Consider the following 15,359-nt stretch of genomic DNA (forward strand, 5'->3'; position numbering starts at 1 on the left):
CTGAAGGTAATGTATTGCTTCCTTCCTACAAATCTCAATGTGTTAATGCACTATTTGTCTGCGTTGTTAGTGAGCCTTGCATATTATTCCCAATGTTCTGCAGTTATCCTCCATGGCATGGTTACAGACTGTGAACCGTCAAGCCAGGGCACCTCATTACTCAACTTCAGCAGTGACCATCCACAAGAGTACAGTTGGAAGATCTGAGCCAAAATGAGGTCACGTGCGATGACCATGATGTGGGGAACCTCACTTCAGACTGCATGGAAGAGCCGGTAAGTAGATTTCATTCAGCATGTACAAACATTAGCCTCAGTATGTATAAAGCTCTGCAATAGTAATACGAAACAAATAGAACTGCATAAAAAAAAGCGTAACGGAACCACTAATAAGTAATCTTTTATTCTGTGCAACTCTGCCATCAGCATAACATACTGCGTTTCGCTAGCTGCATTCTGAATCATGCCTATACGAGTATATTCATAATCTGATCAGAAACCAAAAGCCCAAGAGTTTTGAGTTTCCACTTCATGTGGCGACGTGAGGAAACACTTGATGATGAAACCGGGTTTTTTGATTGACTGATGGTCCGGACTCGCAAACATTCACATTCTCGACGGCCGGAGAAGAAGGTTAAGTTTAAGGTGAAGGTTAACGTTAAGAAGGTTTATTTACACATAAACAAACAACAAGAAACGAGCAAGGAGAAAATTATTTACAGCATGACTGAACCGTTGATTAGACGAAGTCAGCCCCGGCTTAACCCAGGGCGCTTAGATTTAAGCCCTCGGTCTCCGCCCTTGGCGGGGAGAGCAACCAAATATAAATCAGGCGGCACTTATCACCAATCAATGGTCAGGGAAAGTAAAATAAAGTTTCCGTCAGCTAATCAAAGACCGGGGAAAGGATATCGGCTAACCATATAATTGGAAAACGAGGGCTTCCGAACACACATACAAGCAGCACTGAATTCACTGCATTCCAAACCTCTTCTTTCCTCTACGTTTCCTTTTCCGCACACCTGCATACAGGACACATTTATGCCTCGGAAACAATCACCTAAGGTTCTTTATAAAAAAAAAGAAAGCTGTCTTGGAGGGGTCAAGCGCTCAGCGGCAACTGAAGCATAACCAGGCGCGTCTTCTGGGTACCCAAAGCTCAAACGACCCATTTGCCCCGCAGCGCGTACCGATCAGTGACCGTACACCTGCGTCCTCAGAGTAAGCTCTGCATATGAGCAGAGCGAATTTCTCACACGCAGGGAAACGAGAAAGAACAAAAAAAAACGTCCACTGGCCACAAAAATGATGACTGCAGGCATTCAAACACTGAACGCTGCACAAAGCTACGCGCTGGAAAAATATCTGCGGTAGGAAGGAAAGACGGAGACGGAAGCACTCTGGTGGCAGTGCCGCTGGCAACAACAGATCAGCCACCGAGCCTCCGTCGTGCGTCCGCGGTTCCACGAATTTGATAAAGGCGCGTTCACACTAGGCCGACGAGACCCCGATGCCGACGCGACGCCGACGATCGGCGGTCGCGTTGGCCAACCTGGTCGTTCCCCGACTAGCCAGTCACACTGCACCGACGAGGACGACGACGCCCCCAACGTTCAAGCGTCGTCCTAGTGTGACAACGTCGCCGACCAAAACGAGACCCGTTGGCCGACGTGCCTTGGGCATATCGGTGGCCGAGCGAAAACATTCGCCGACCAAAAGCGAGTACCGAGCTCACAGCGCGAAGTGCAATCATTATGTGTCATCACGCCATATGACTACTTGGCCGACGCGCAGCACCGATCGTCGCTTGCGAACTGCCGCCCCACTGCAAGTAGGGACACACGGAGCGGTGAACATCGCTGCGCCGCTGTACCCAAGCTCCGCCCACAATCGGTGTCGCACTTCGCCGCCGTGCAGCAGTGCCTGTGCGCTGCTTGGGATGGTGTACAAATGTCACAAGAAAAGACAAGATCGCCTTGTCAGAAAGACTGCTCGAGCAGCGATAAAGCATGCCTGCTTATGTTTCGAGCTTTCGGCAACGGCATCGCTCGCGGGCGCTCCGGGCGGCGAGCTCTGCTGCTGCCTGGCTGCCGTGGTCGTCGCTAGGCCTATAGCCTCTTTCGCATCGGAGTCGCAGCGGCCGGCGCTTCGGAAGTCGCCTGAGCTATAATAAGGCCTACTCTACACATCGCTTTACTGTCAACAGCATCATCTCACAATAAAATAATAGTATGGTAAATTTCCGCGACGTCTTCAGCAGCGAAGCGAGCGGGCGCAAGGCGAGCCGGACCCCAACGTCAGGCCAGCGGCAGCTGCGAGGCGGTTGTGGGAAGAAGTTTGCTCGTATCACAGTCGTTACCTTTGCCCACAGCTCAGTATTGGTCAGCGATCCTCAGAAATGAAACATTTTTCACATTTCTTATCACAGGGTTTAATATTTACGTCAAGAACACTCTTCAGCTCGTTTTTATGACGCCGGCAGACGGGATCCAGGCTGGCCGGCCGGCCGGCATGCTCGGCGTAAACATGTACTTCACGTTCGCACAAGAAAATACGAAACAGCCGTGAACCAGAAAGGATGCTTCCTAGATTAGAGCAACGATAATGTGCCTGTGCAAAAGTGGATCTTTCGGCAACGACACCGCCTGCGGCAACGCCGGGCGACGAACTGTGCGCTGGTCCCAGGCTGCCCTAGTCGTCCCTAGGCCTAGGTGGTTTCGTATCGACTCCGCAGCTGACGGCGCTTCGGAAGTCGCCTGTGCTGTAATAAAAGGCCTACTATTCACATCGCTTTACTGCCTACTCGTCCCATAATAAAAGGTATGCTCGATTTCCACGACGCCTTCAGCAACGGGGCTAGCAGACGGGCCGCGCGCACGAAGCAGCAGCGTCGAGCTGTCGGGATAGGACAACGTCGGCGTGAGGTCGGCGCTGTTGTCGGCAGAGTGTGACACGCGGGTCGGCCGACGGCTGCTATGTCGCCGACGCGACGGCGATGCGCTCGTCGGGCGACGATCGGCGCTCGGTCGGCGTCTGCGCAGTATGACAGGCGCGCCGACGGCACGAAAATCGCTGCCGCCGACCATCGCCAGACCGAAATAGGCCGATCGTCGGCCTAGTGTGAACGCGCCTTAACCGTTCGACCGGGGACAGCTGCACATCACAGTTGCTACCACGCGCCGTAAACCTGTGCTGGAGACTGAATGGCGCATCAGAAAGTTCAGCGAACTCACACCAAGCCAGTTTTAGCTGTGCGTCCGCAAGGGCTTAGCGTACGCAAGGAGCTTGCGGGGACCGTAGTGCGCATGCGCAGAACGCAAGCGCGAGCCCTGAGTCTTGCGTACGTACGCAATCCAGCGGTCTTTGCGTTGCGTTGCTTGCGTGGCTTGCGTGGTTAACGTTGGCAACATGGCGGCGCCCTGCACGCCCGCTTCGGACCAAATACTGCATCGCCGCTGCATTTTTCGACGTGATAGCTCACTCTAAACGGTTGTATTCTCTTTTATTTTGTGCATTCTCACCCCTCCGCAACAATATATGTGACAAATAGTCATCTTCTTTCAGATAAATCTAAGAATTTCTTGATGTTAAGCCTAACTATCTACGGCGTACACTGTCGTCATAGCATCTACCTCAGGTAAAGTTCTTTTCCAACTTTGCGCTGGGATTTATATTTTCATTTGATTCAACTGATTTACATTAAAAAATAAACAAAGCCTTCGAATGCAACCACCACTGCCATTGATAAAAGAGGAAAAAGTTTCTTCAGCACACAGTTAAAGAGCTTTGACTTGCTGTCGCTAGATGGCGCCACTGTAACCTACGCTTCCCGGGCGCAACGCTAGCCACTCCCAACTAAAACTGTCGTTGCCAGGACGGGTGGCACTGCGTGTAAGGTGCGCCCGTAGCGTACGCACAGCTTTTGCGGACGCACAGCTAAAACTGTCTAATAACTTTCAGCACGACCGCTTGGAGCCGGAACCTGGCCCTTGCAACGCTTCCTCGAACAGGCGGGCTTGACGTCCCGTCTGTTCTCCGCCAGGTAGTTACGCGCAGTGACCTGAACGCTCCGCGTGTGCTACCTCCGACGATGAACAGCTCGACGCCCCCACTCCAACTGGTTTGTGCTATGTGTCGTGCGCGTGTGATTGAACAGTGTTCTTCCAGATCTCCACGCGCGTGCGACCTGTATATATGTTTATATTTACCTGTAGATATGTAAATAGATTCATTGAAAGTGTACCCCTCCCCCTGTCCTTTCTACTATCCACTCACCCCTTTCCTTTCACTTCTACATACTGCCTGCTAACCTTTATTTCGATGCCCCAGCTCAGGTGCTCCCAGTCGCGATAGCAGATGCCAGGGCAGCAAACATTCTTTTACATTCCATATCAAATGTTCAATAAATAGCCACTTCATCATCACCTTCCAACGACTCACCACAAGGTGGAAAGAGACAGCCAGGCAGAGGTATTCCACCTCGACGACGAGTCCCGAAAAGGAAGCGGCAGACCACCGAGCCCACCCAGGGCGAAGTGCTGCTCGCCTTGTGTGCCAAGCAGATGGTTCAGGAGACGGCACAGAACAAACAAGCGTGCACGAAAAGGCACATTTCGGACCTTAATCACCACGAATTGCTATTGTTACAGACAGCCCACCTCCTGAAGAAAGTTCCAGAGAGGAGGCACGCACAGCTTTTGGCCCGGTTCATGCAGGACATTGCCGAACACCAGGACGGACCGGAATGAAAGGCAACAGTGCTGTAGTTAAACTGCCTGTACCAGATTTCGGCGAGGCTTCAACGGACCCTTTCAGAGGCGCTCGGATGGCCCAGCTTCCGACCACCCGGCCACATTTTGTGCCCTGGCCTAGCTGCAGAGCTCGCATCGCATGTACATGCGCATATCAGTCTGTTGTGTGAAAGTTGCCAGTAGGTTTTTCATCTTTTGCGAGTGTCATGCTTGATGACATTTCATTTGCTTCATTTTGTTGTCTGTTTTTGCCTGTCTGTCTGTGTCTCTGTTTCTTTTCAGGCTTGTAGTAAAGGTTGCCGTGAGGCTGTATGGACGTTTTGGAGCCCACAGTGTGGTCGTGTGCATGTCCCTTCCGAGATTGCTGCCTGTGTATATGCCACTATATTTGTTCTCTGGACTTTGTCGAGCATCACCTTGGCCAGCACCATTGCTTACGTGCCGTAATTATGTGATTGTATGCTTCAAGTCTCCACCTTGCTATCCTTTCAATGGTTGGGAAACCAGACCATGCAGTGGCACTCTCGGCAGAACCTGCCTGCTAGACAGCGCGGTCCCCAGGTGGCGGATAGGGGGCTTCCTGTAGTGCAGTGCAACTCTTCGCCCGGCCGCCGCCACGGACGGACGCACTCGCTGGAGCTCCCGAAGCAAGTCAGAAGCAAGCCCTCCAATATATCATCTCTTAACACCTCTTTACTTTACCCAGACCCTTCATATCGTTCAAGCACGTATTTACCTAGCTCCCTTCTACTAAAGGTATATCTTATTCTCTTTAAGCGCATCCAGTGTCCAATTTCTGTGTTCAATTGTCTAGTTATCCGCGCCCAGCTCTCATTTTATCAAGTGTATATCCTATCAAGTGTTTACTTTACCCTCTTTACGCGTACACAGTAAACGCTCCTGGAAACACCTACCACCACAGTGAAACAGGCCCCTAAGAAGACCACCAATTATGCAACTGCAGTCAGTTCACCCAGGACCGAATCCCGCAGTTCAAACCCCCGCACGCAAAACGTCAGCAGGAGGGACGCTCCAAACACAAAACAAGCCAGACAGTCGAAGTCCACAGAGTCCACCGACGACTCTTCAGACGACGCAACCAGACAAACAAAACAATCACACCAAACACCCCCCAAGCCCATCACCTCAGAGGACGAAACCGATGAGGAACTTGAAAACCCCAAAAAAACTCGTCCCGCCACAGTTCCAACCTCGGACGACTCAGGAAACGAGGACCACCAAACACAACCGAAACCCCCAACTTCCAGGGCACCAACAACCGTGCTGGGCGAGACAGCCAACACCGCAAACACCACTCCACCCGGCCACGACAGCATCATCAAAGTCATCACCGAAAATGAAACCATCTGAGGGCACTCATTTCGAGACAAAAGCAGGGCATAAAGCAGCCAACTAATAACAAACTCCTGGAAACTTTCCAGAATGTTAAAACCGCCCTCCTCCACCTCGCAATCAAAAACTTACAGCTCCAGGGAGCCCTCAACCAAGCATCAAACATCCAACAATCAACCTCAAAACCTGAGGAGCTGGGACCGAAACCGCCGGCCCCCGCAGTGACGCACAACCCGACACCCCGAACCAACGCTATTAGAGTGCGAGCAAAATCAGCTTCCGGGAAAAAACACCAGTGCGATCACGTCCTTCCTTCAGAGGGCATACGATCCTGTGGAACTCGGCCTCACTGATGTGAAGATGAGGGTCTCAGCGGACAAAGTCATCATCACCTCCACCAGTAACTAGGGCATCCAAAAACTCAAAACCGCCATTGAAGTCAACCCGAACGCTCAGGAGTTAACCACTCACATGCCCACACCACGCAAACCAAACTTCGAAATCCCAGGACTCCCTTCGGAATTGGACACTCAGGCAATCCCCACAGAAATCCTCAAACACAACCCCACGCTGAACGTCCAACCCGATGAACTGGCCATCACAGCCGACTACAAAACTTCAAAGGCACCAGAGTCATCATCCTCACAACCTCCATCTCCGCCTACAGACAACTGAGAACCAAACCCTCCATATCCATTGGCTGGCACAATTACCCCCTCTACTTACGCATCAACACCCCCATTTGCCATCAGTGCGCTTCATACGGCCACGTGGCCAACACTGCCGCAGTCAACACCACCGGTGCACCAGATGCGCTGCGACCCACCATCACGAGGAATGCCTCAACGACATCCCAACATGCAATCCTTGCAAGGTAGCCAACCTAGCAGAAGTAAATGACCACATGGGAAGCCAAATGTGCACAATCCTACACGAGCGGAGAACACGAGAGGAGGCTAACAGGAACTAGGAACCAAACACCGTCTCACGGAAACCCGCCACCGCACAAAGCACTGAGGTCCCTCACTACCTCGCACCATGACACCACCACACAACACAAACCACAAAAACAAAGCACCCCCAAAACACACAGTGAAGTTCGCGGTGCTGTAGTTTGTTTACCGCATCCGGTCGCGTGGTGGAATGCCCATTATGTGCTTTTCTTGGGCCCTCCGCACAACCGCACAGAAAGGGGTCAGTGAACCCAGCGGGAGAAGGGAGGCGCCGAATGGCGGGGGATTACAGGAGACTTCAAACTCCCCTCATGGACTGAGTCGTTAGGCGGCATCCTGTGTGCACGTGTGTACGGCGAGGCTGACCCGCGCCACAGTGCGTGGCTCTTTGTACCATGTCTGCAGCGGCATGCTTTGACATATTGTCACGCTAGCTGCAGGCATGAGGAGCGACGACGAGAAACAGATGAGTTGAAATGGCGTTCCTCGAACTTGGCGGCAACCGGACGTTGGGAAAGCGAGTGTTCGCGAAGCTCGCAGCGGGAAAGCATAATTATCCGAAATCGTGATGGTGGAAAGTGTGCATATGTGTACAGTGTCGCGATGAGTTACCTTCTTTCCCCAATCATTCATTGGTTGTGTTATTCTTTCCCCAACTGCTGATTGGTGGTATTTTCCTTTCCCCAATGAGTTATTGGGTGGATGTTTGTATAGTACTTGATTGGTTATTCTCCCACCGAGGGCGGGGACATGGGATTTAAAACCCGCTGCTTCGGCAGGACCGAGGGCTGGTTTCGTCACCTAGAACTGCGAGCCAGTCAAGTGTAAATATGTTTTCTCCTTGCTTGTATCCTCCTTTGTGCTTTTAATTGTTATAAAAAGTTAACCTCTCCTAAAGTGTCCTCTTGCAATGTGATTGAGCAAAACGAATCTGCAGGACGTCAAGAATCCTACAACAATCATCATTAACTAAATTTCCCTCTACGAGATCAAGACGGAATCCAACTGGCGCAGTCGACAGGATTTGCTACGTCTTCCTGCTTGAGGTATCTGGCGGAGGATCAAGTCGGTGGACAAGCTGCAGAGCGGTACGTCAGCGTCATAGAGCGACGTTGAAAGCTTCATGAGACTGCTGGTCATTGTCAACGGGACGTAGGAGGCTCAAGTCGGCGAGGAGCTGAAGGAGCCAGGCGACCGACGTGTCGTGGAGGTGCCTAGTCTGTGAGCTGCGGAAGGAACCAGGCGTCCCCGTTGAGGTTCAAGAGAAGAACCAGGCGACCAGCAAGTCAAACGAGGCAGGACAAGTCAGCGAGCTGCTGTGAGAGCCGGGGCTCAACTCAACTCATCCGCATCAAGGAGCCCGCTGTCGTCACTCAGGGCGACGTGACTACCGTGGCAGAGGAAAGCAACCTGCGAGGTAGGAGACCTTTCTGCTTCCTCCGAATTCACCATGTCGGTGTAGTGTTTTCGTGCTATAGATGATAGCACGGAAAAGGGAGATGGCTGCCGTGCGGTACGATCGGGAGGGCATGATGCGATGTTTGGAGACTGAGCAGAAGGCAGAACAGCTGCTTGAAATCGGCAAGTTGAAACTCGAAATTGAACGAGAGAAGATAAAACTTGCGCAGATGCAATCTAAATTCAACCAGGGAACGAAATCTGATAGAGGGATGTTATTGGCAGCAGTTCAATGTTTTGACTGCATGGAATTTGGGCATCTAATGATTGACTGTCCGAAATCGAAGCGAGAACAGCATGTTCCCGTATTGAGAATGACCTGTGGGCCAATGGCTATAGGTGTGAAAGCTGCAGCGTTTAGGCAGCAGGGCCCAACCGTGTGTGCCGTGCCAGGAGAGATGGCCGAGGGCATAGGGGCGTTAGTCACGCCTTTGAAGCGCTGCTTGTCAGAGCAAGCCGAGATAGAGGAGACCCAGGAGGCTCATGAGTGTTTTGTTTGTGAACAGGAGTTCAGCATTGAGCAAGAACAGGTTGGCGCAAACTCTGGCGCAGCTGTAACGCTCGACGAAGAGCTAGAGCAGGCGCGAATAACGGGAACACCCTTTGCAGGCGAAGGTAAGCTGGCTGCCAAAGATGAATCGGTTAGCCAGCCGGAGCTGACACTCTGCGCAGTGACAGCAGATGTAGCGGACGGTGTAGCGAAGTTGGGGACACCTGAGACGCACTCGCTGTTAGACCAGATAGAAAGAGAGCGGCTACATCAAGAAAATGAGAGAGCTGATTTGGAAGAGCATTTCAAAATTCGAGACAAATCTGAGACGCCGGTAGAGCTTGAGGCCAATTCGGTAGCTGCAAAAGTTTTTGCAGCAGATTGTGAGCTAACAACGAGCGATGAGGCTGCATTTGATGCCGAGGAAGGAAGGAATGCCCGTTTGGTCACTGCAATGGTTTTCGAAGCTGATAAGGAACTGCAGGATTGGGATAATGCATCTGTCCCTGTGGGTATCAGCGTGGAGGAGACACAGTATGTTTCATTGCCAGAAGTGCCGCAGCAAGCTGGTGAAGGCAGTTGTCAGAAAAGAAGGCGTGACGGCACGATTTTCTTTGAAGCGAACGTCGGTGGGCAGTTGTACGAAGAGCTAGGGCTACTTGAATCTCGATGCAAAACTGCATGCGAAGTAGCCGATGAGAGGCCTGACCCTACTGTGAAACTCAAAGAAGGGGAGAATGCAGACGCGAGGGCAGCAGCAATCTTCGTAGCCCGCGGGGAGCAGGTGAGCTCTATTGATCCGACGGCGGCTGCAGCCTTTGGAACCGGTGTTTTGCCGGATAATCCGGAATTTTTGTCCAATCCTCTGGACAAAGCTCTAGAGAAACATTTGCTGTTTCGTGATGTAGGTGGCTAGAAGTAATTTCTGCCAGTTTTGGGCACCGATCTGACATCGTGGATTCTGGAATGTGCAGATTGGTTTCCGTCCTTGTGTGTGTAGGTTGAAATATCCGCTGTGCGCGTGTTTGTGGACTGACTGGACAGCCAGCGTGCGTGTGCTTGCGTGCGTACGTGTGTACTTTTGTTGTTGGACACCGTGGCTTAACTTTAATGTCCCCCTGACAACAAGTGTCCGTGTGACATTCTTGGTTGGGAGGAGTGAAGTTCGCGGTGCTGTAGTTTGTTTACCGCATCCGGTCGCGTAGTGGAATGCCCATTATGTGCTTTTCTTGGGCCCTCCGCACAACCGCACAGAAAGGGGTCAGTGAACCCAGCGGGAGAAGGGAGGCGCCGAATGGCGGGGGATTACAGGAGACTTCAAACTCCCCTCATGGACTGAGTCGTTAGGCGGCATCCTGTGTGCACGTGTGTACGGCGAGGCTGACCCGCGCCGCAGTGCGTGGCTCTTTGTACCATGTCTGCAGCGGCATGCTTTGACATATTGTCACGCTAGCTGCAGGCATGAGGAGCGACGACGAGAAACAGATGAGTTGAAATGGCGTTCCTCGAACTTGGCGGCAACCGGACGTTGGGAAAGCGAGTGTTCGCGAAGCTCGCAGCGGGAAAGCATAATTATCCGAAATCGTGATGGTGGAAAGTGTGCATATGTGTACCGTGTCGCGATGAGTTACCTTCTTTCCCCAATCATTCATTGGTTGTGTTATTCTTTCCCCAACTGCTGATTGGTGGTATTTTCCTTTCCCGAATAAGTTATTGGGTGGATGTTTGTATAGTACTTGATTGGTTATTCTCCCACCGAGGAAATCGAAAGGAAGAAGGTCAGAGCTCACAGGCGACGATATCAGCAAGCACATTCTACACTACGGGACCACTTCAAAACGACATACTTAACCACTCTTAAAAAATTTTAACAAAATATCACCACCACCCGCAACAAATCCTGGCAAAATTTTTGCGGCCGAATTCCAAACAATAACCCATTCACTCTTCCTTATAAAATTGCAGCCAATAAAATTCAAAACCAATCACAATCCCATCCATAGCTAAACCAGATTGCACATTCACTGCAAGAATCGAAAAATCAATCCAAACAATACTCCACTCACTACGAATCCATGGACTTTGTGTCATCAAGGCAAGCAAAAGAGAGCAATCTGAAGAGAACAAAGTTGTATACGAGGTCTGCTATAAAAGTATCCGACCTTTGGCCGGAGAAAAAAAAACTGTCATAACTGGAGCATTGGAAACCTAATCACCTTCAAAGTAACCCCCTTGGGACTCCAGACACTTCTCCCAGCGGTGCTGCCATTGGTGGAAGTATTCCGAAAAGGCCCCTTTCGGAATGAAGTTTACCTCAGCTGTCGTTGCAGCCATAATGTCCTCTCTTTTCTTAAATCACGCTCCTTTCAATGGCCTCTTGATTTTAGGAAACAGCCAGAAGCCGCAGGGGGCCATATCAGGAGAGTAAGGGGTCTGTTGAACTACAAGAGTCTTGTTTTTTGCGAAAAAAAGTCTGAATCAAGTGCGAGGAATGTGCAGGAGCATTGTCGTGATGGATGTGCCAATTTCCCGTTGACCTCAACAGGTCTCTTGCGCCGCACAGCACCACGTAGGCGACGGGGGACAACCCTGTAAAACTCTTTGCTCATTGTTTGACCCTGTGGGGTGCGTACTCGTGGTGTGCCTGCCACATGAAGGGAGTCAAATAAAGCAGTCAGCATCACTTTGAAATTGCTGCGCACTTGGCGGGCCTTCTTTGGTCTTGGTGACGTGGAATGCTTCCACTGTGACGACTGGGATTGGGCTTCCGGGTCGTACCCGTACACCCAAGACTGGTCACCAGTGGTTATGGTGTTGATGAATTCGGGGTCATTGTTTGTGGAATCCAGCATGTCCTGTGAGACTTCAACACGAAGCTGCTTTTGCTCCACCATGAGCAGCTTCGGCACGAATTTTGCCGGAACTCTCTCCATGGCCAAATCATCGGTGATTATGGAATATGCAAAAAAATTGCTGATGTCCACCTCTTTCGCAATTTCTCGGACAGTCACACGACGGTCCCGCATAAGCACAGCGTTCACTTCGGCAATGACCTGGTCAATTCGGCATGTTGATGGCGGACCGGAGCGTGGCTCTCTCTTGCCACCACTGTACCATTGTACCACTGCCTAATCTGTGTGCTGCTCCTAGCATCGTCACCGAAATCCGTCTGAATATTCTGAATGGATTCCACCTGGCTGTCGTCCAATTTCTGGCAAAATTGGAAGCAGTAGCGCTGCTCCTGTCGCTCCGCCATTTTCCTTGCAATAAAAAAATCGACGAGAGCACTGCGCAATGCCTCACTCAAACGCTCCGTCCCAGCGACTGACGCTATCGACAAGCGAGAAAAAATTCGTGCATGCGCACGAAGGTTTATGGTCTGTTGATGCAAGCGCTCTTGTTTCATATCCATCAGGTGTTCGCAAAAAAAAAAAATTATGTCGGATACTTTTCTAACAGACCTCGTATAACTGGAAATAGCACCTTGTCGCGGTCACGAAGAGGTAAATGTATCGGAAAGGCACTGCATGCATATATCGGCCCAGGTTAGAACCTGGAATGCTGAAATGATTGCGATTGAAATATACTTTATATGGCGCGTTTCATGTGTCTTTTTCTTTGTGCCTCGTTTACTGTGCGGCCAGACATATCCACCATGAAGTGCACTTTGGTTGTTTACGCATTTCAACTGTTTCGCATCATGTGAGATGTTGCTGTAGTGTCCATAACATTCGTGCATTTGCAGGGGTGATATGTTACAGCAGGACAGGCAAAACGTGCCCTGTGCGCAGCATATGGCTGCCATATCTCCCGAGGTTGCGGGTGAAGGCCCTAGCAAAAGCGTTCTCATTAGCCCCGAGAATGAAATTGAGGCACCAGTTCGATTTCACGCTGCCACGTCGTCACCAACGGGAGGTGTGAAAGATACTGCAGTGCGACGAATGCAGGGCGAAGGGTCATTCCAATGGCCAGTGTCGCCAGTTAGTGGCATGAAGGGATGATGCTAACCATACTAAGACAACGAAGACCTCATGCTTTAGCGAGCGCTTTTAAAGGGATACTGAACCAAACTTTCAGAGCTGCTGTTATACATGTAAACAAAAGCTTGACTGCTGAAATTGATGAAGGAGGCGGATAGCACGTTTGTGTTTCGAGATTTATTGCCGTATCGTTGCACCTGGCGGCCGCCTGTGGAAGCAACTAAGAGACGTCATAACACCCGCTCGCCCACTGTTCCCGCAGGAGCACGGTTCCCACCGCTACTCGCCGGTTTTGCAAGTACTGCGCCCTCAGCGTCGGTGGTTGGGAGCCTTATCGCTTGGTTTACCCAAACTGCAGTGCGACATCGCGCTTCGAGTGACGCGACCGGTTGCCTGTCGGACGAGGGTGTCATGACGTCACGCTGATTAACTCGCGCCCGCCGGGAGGGCTTGGCGCGCGCTCAGAAAACGTCGAAAATATAATCAACTGAAAAATACGCTAAGTGGCGCCTAGATTTCGGTGTAATCACATTCCGTGAATCTATTTTCAGCGTTTTTGTTCAACATTAAGATATTGCTTCAGTATCCCTTTAATATACAATAACGGCGGCAATTCCGCAGAGCATAAAAAAATGGCAAAGAAGCATCGAAGTGGCAACAAAAGAGGTCTCTGGTGCCCTCAGTTTTTCTAATTAAAAAACTTGTCTGCGAAGACTTCCCAGAATTCTCAGTTTGCAAAGTACGCTCCAAGGTCATTCGTGACTCCACTGTCTAGACCTTCACATGGGCACCAAAAATTTCAAGGCAGAAGAACAATTCATGTCAGTTAAGACTATCCTGGCATAGCGTACCGACGAAACGAGTGTTGTGTGTTACTATTGCAGTCACCGCCAACACAGGTTTGGAAGTATCCTCCAAGACGTTAGCGCATTAGACAGAGGCAGCCACCTTCTAGTGACAACTGCCAGACGCCGTCTGACCGCGTTGGTGTCGGTTAACGAATTTTTCGATGATACCTTGGTATGGCACATTACTGCGCCGTTGAAGCCGACAGCGACGTTGTTGAACTGTTGAGGAGTTATGATGAACTCTAGGTTCTCTGCAGCACATGAACACGGTGATACGGAGAAGAAATGGAAAGAATTCCCAGTTGTAACATCATGGAAAGTAATAAATTTTAGTGCTGACGCCGAGGTGGGCAAACAGTTTGTGCCATGCGGTTATTACAAAGGGTCGTCTTTTGAAAAACTATGCATTGGTTGCAAGAGAATGGTTGGGCTTGGCTGGATATCGTCAGGAGCCCGGGAGTTTCCTCTCCGGGCTACGCATGAACGCGCCGATTACCTGCGATACCACTCGCGGCCAAGGATACGGTAGTATTAAATTGGAAGACAGTGTAGGGTGGAGCACTTTTCCAGACGTACTATCATCCCCCCACCACAGGCAGAACAGTAGTGCGGGAAACGGGAATCGTTTACAAGTTAGTGTGTGTAGATTTCGACGAAGGATGATCATAAAAGAGGGTGACAGCTATGAGCGTTCGTCGCTAATAGAGTCAGGTAAACCTTAGAACCTAGTCAACCAAAACACAGGCAGCTGGCTTTCGTAAAGGGTACTAGGCAATAGGACCATATTGGCGCAGTCATGGGACGACAAATAACTGCGCAGAATACATCCACCCCTACATGTAGCCTTCCTAGATTTCAGCAAAGCGTTTGATTCAGTCGAAACCTCAGCAGTCATACAGCAATTTCGGATCTAGGGTGTGAAAGTGTGATACGTCAGAATATCGAAAGATATCTATAGCGCATGCACAGCCACCATTGGCTTCCATAAAAGAACAAAAACCCATTAAGGAAGGACGTCAGGCTGGAGGACATCTCCCAGATGGTTTTCACAACGTCTTTACAGAAGACAGGGAAGAATCGCCAGTCCACTTTGAAAACGAAGTTTGAAAACGAGATATCAAGTATGTCTAGTACACCCACATCATCAGTAAGTGTAATGATCGGTACCATAGATTCCAGTATACTGGTACATTTCAGATCGACAGTTAATCCTGCCATCTTATGATCAGATATACCTTTAAGAACGTGTATTTCGGGACTGTGACGAATGATGACATTATTAACAATGAAAAGATCTAGAATAAACGTGATAGCACTTCGTATTCGTGTTGGTTCAGTAACTAATCGCAATAGGTCCTTTAAAATATATCAGCGTAAGGAATCACGGAACTTAATGCTCCAGTTTATGGAAGGAACGTTAAAGTAGCCACCAACAATCATATTCCTGCTTGGCTATAAAAACGTTACTTTTTACAGCCAAGTAGATGCAAATGCCGGGAGAATTTGAATGTCATTACCGCAGAATTC

The sequence above is a fragment of the Amblyomma mixtum genome, chromosome 1 (assembly GCF_055824585.1).
Source record: "Amblyomma mixtum isolate Tamu chromosome 1, ASM5582458v1, whole genome shotgun sequence".
In the NCBI taxonomy this organism is placed as follows: Eukaryota; Metazoa; Arthropoda; class Arachnida; order Ixodida; family Ixodidae; genus Amblyomma; species Amblyomma mixtum.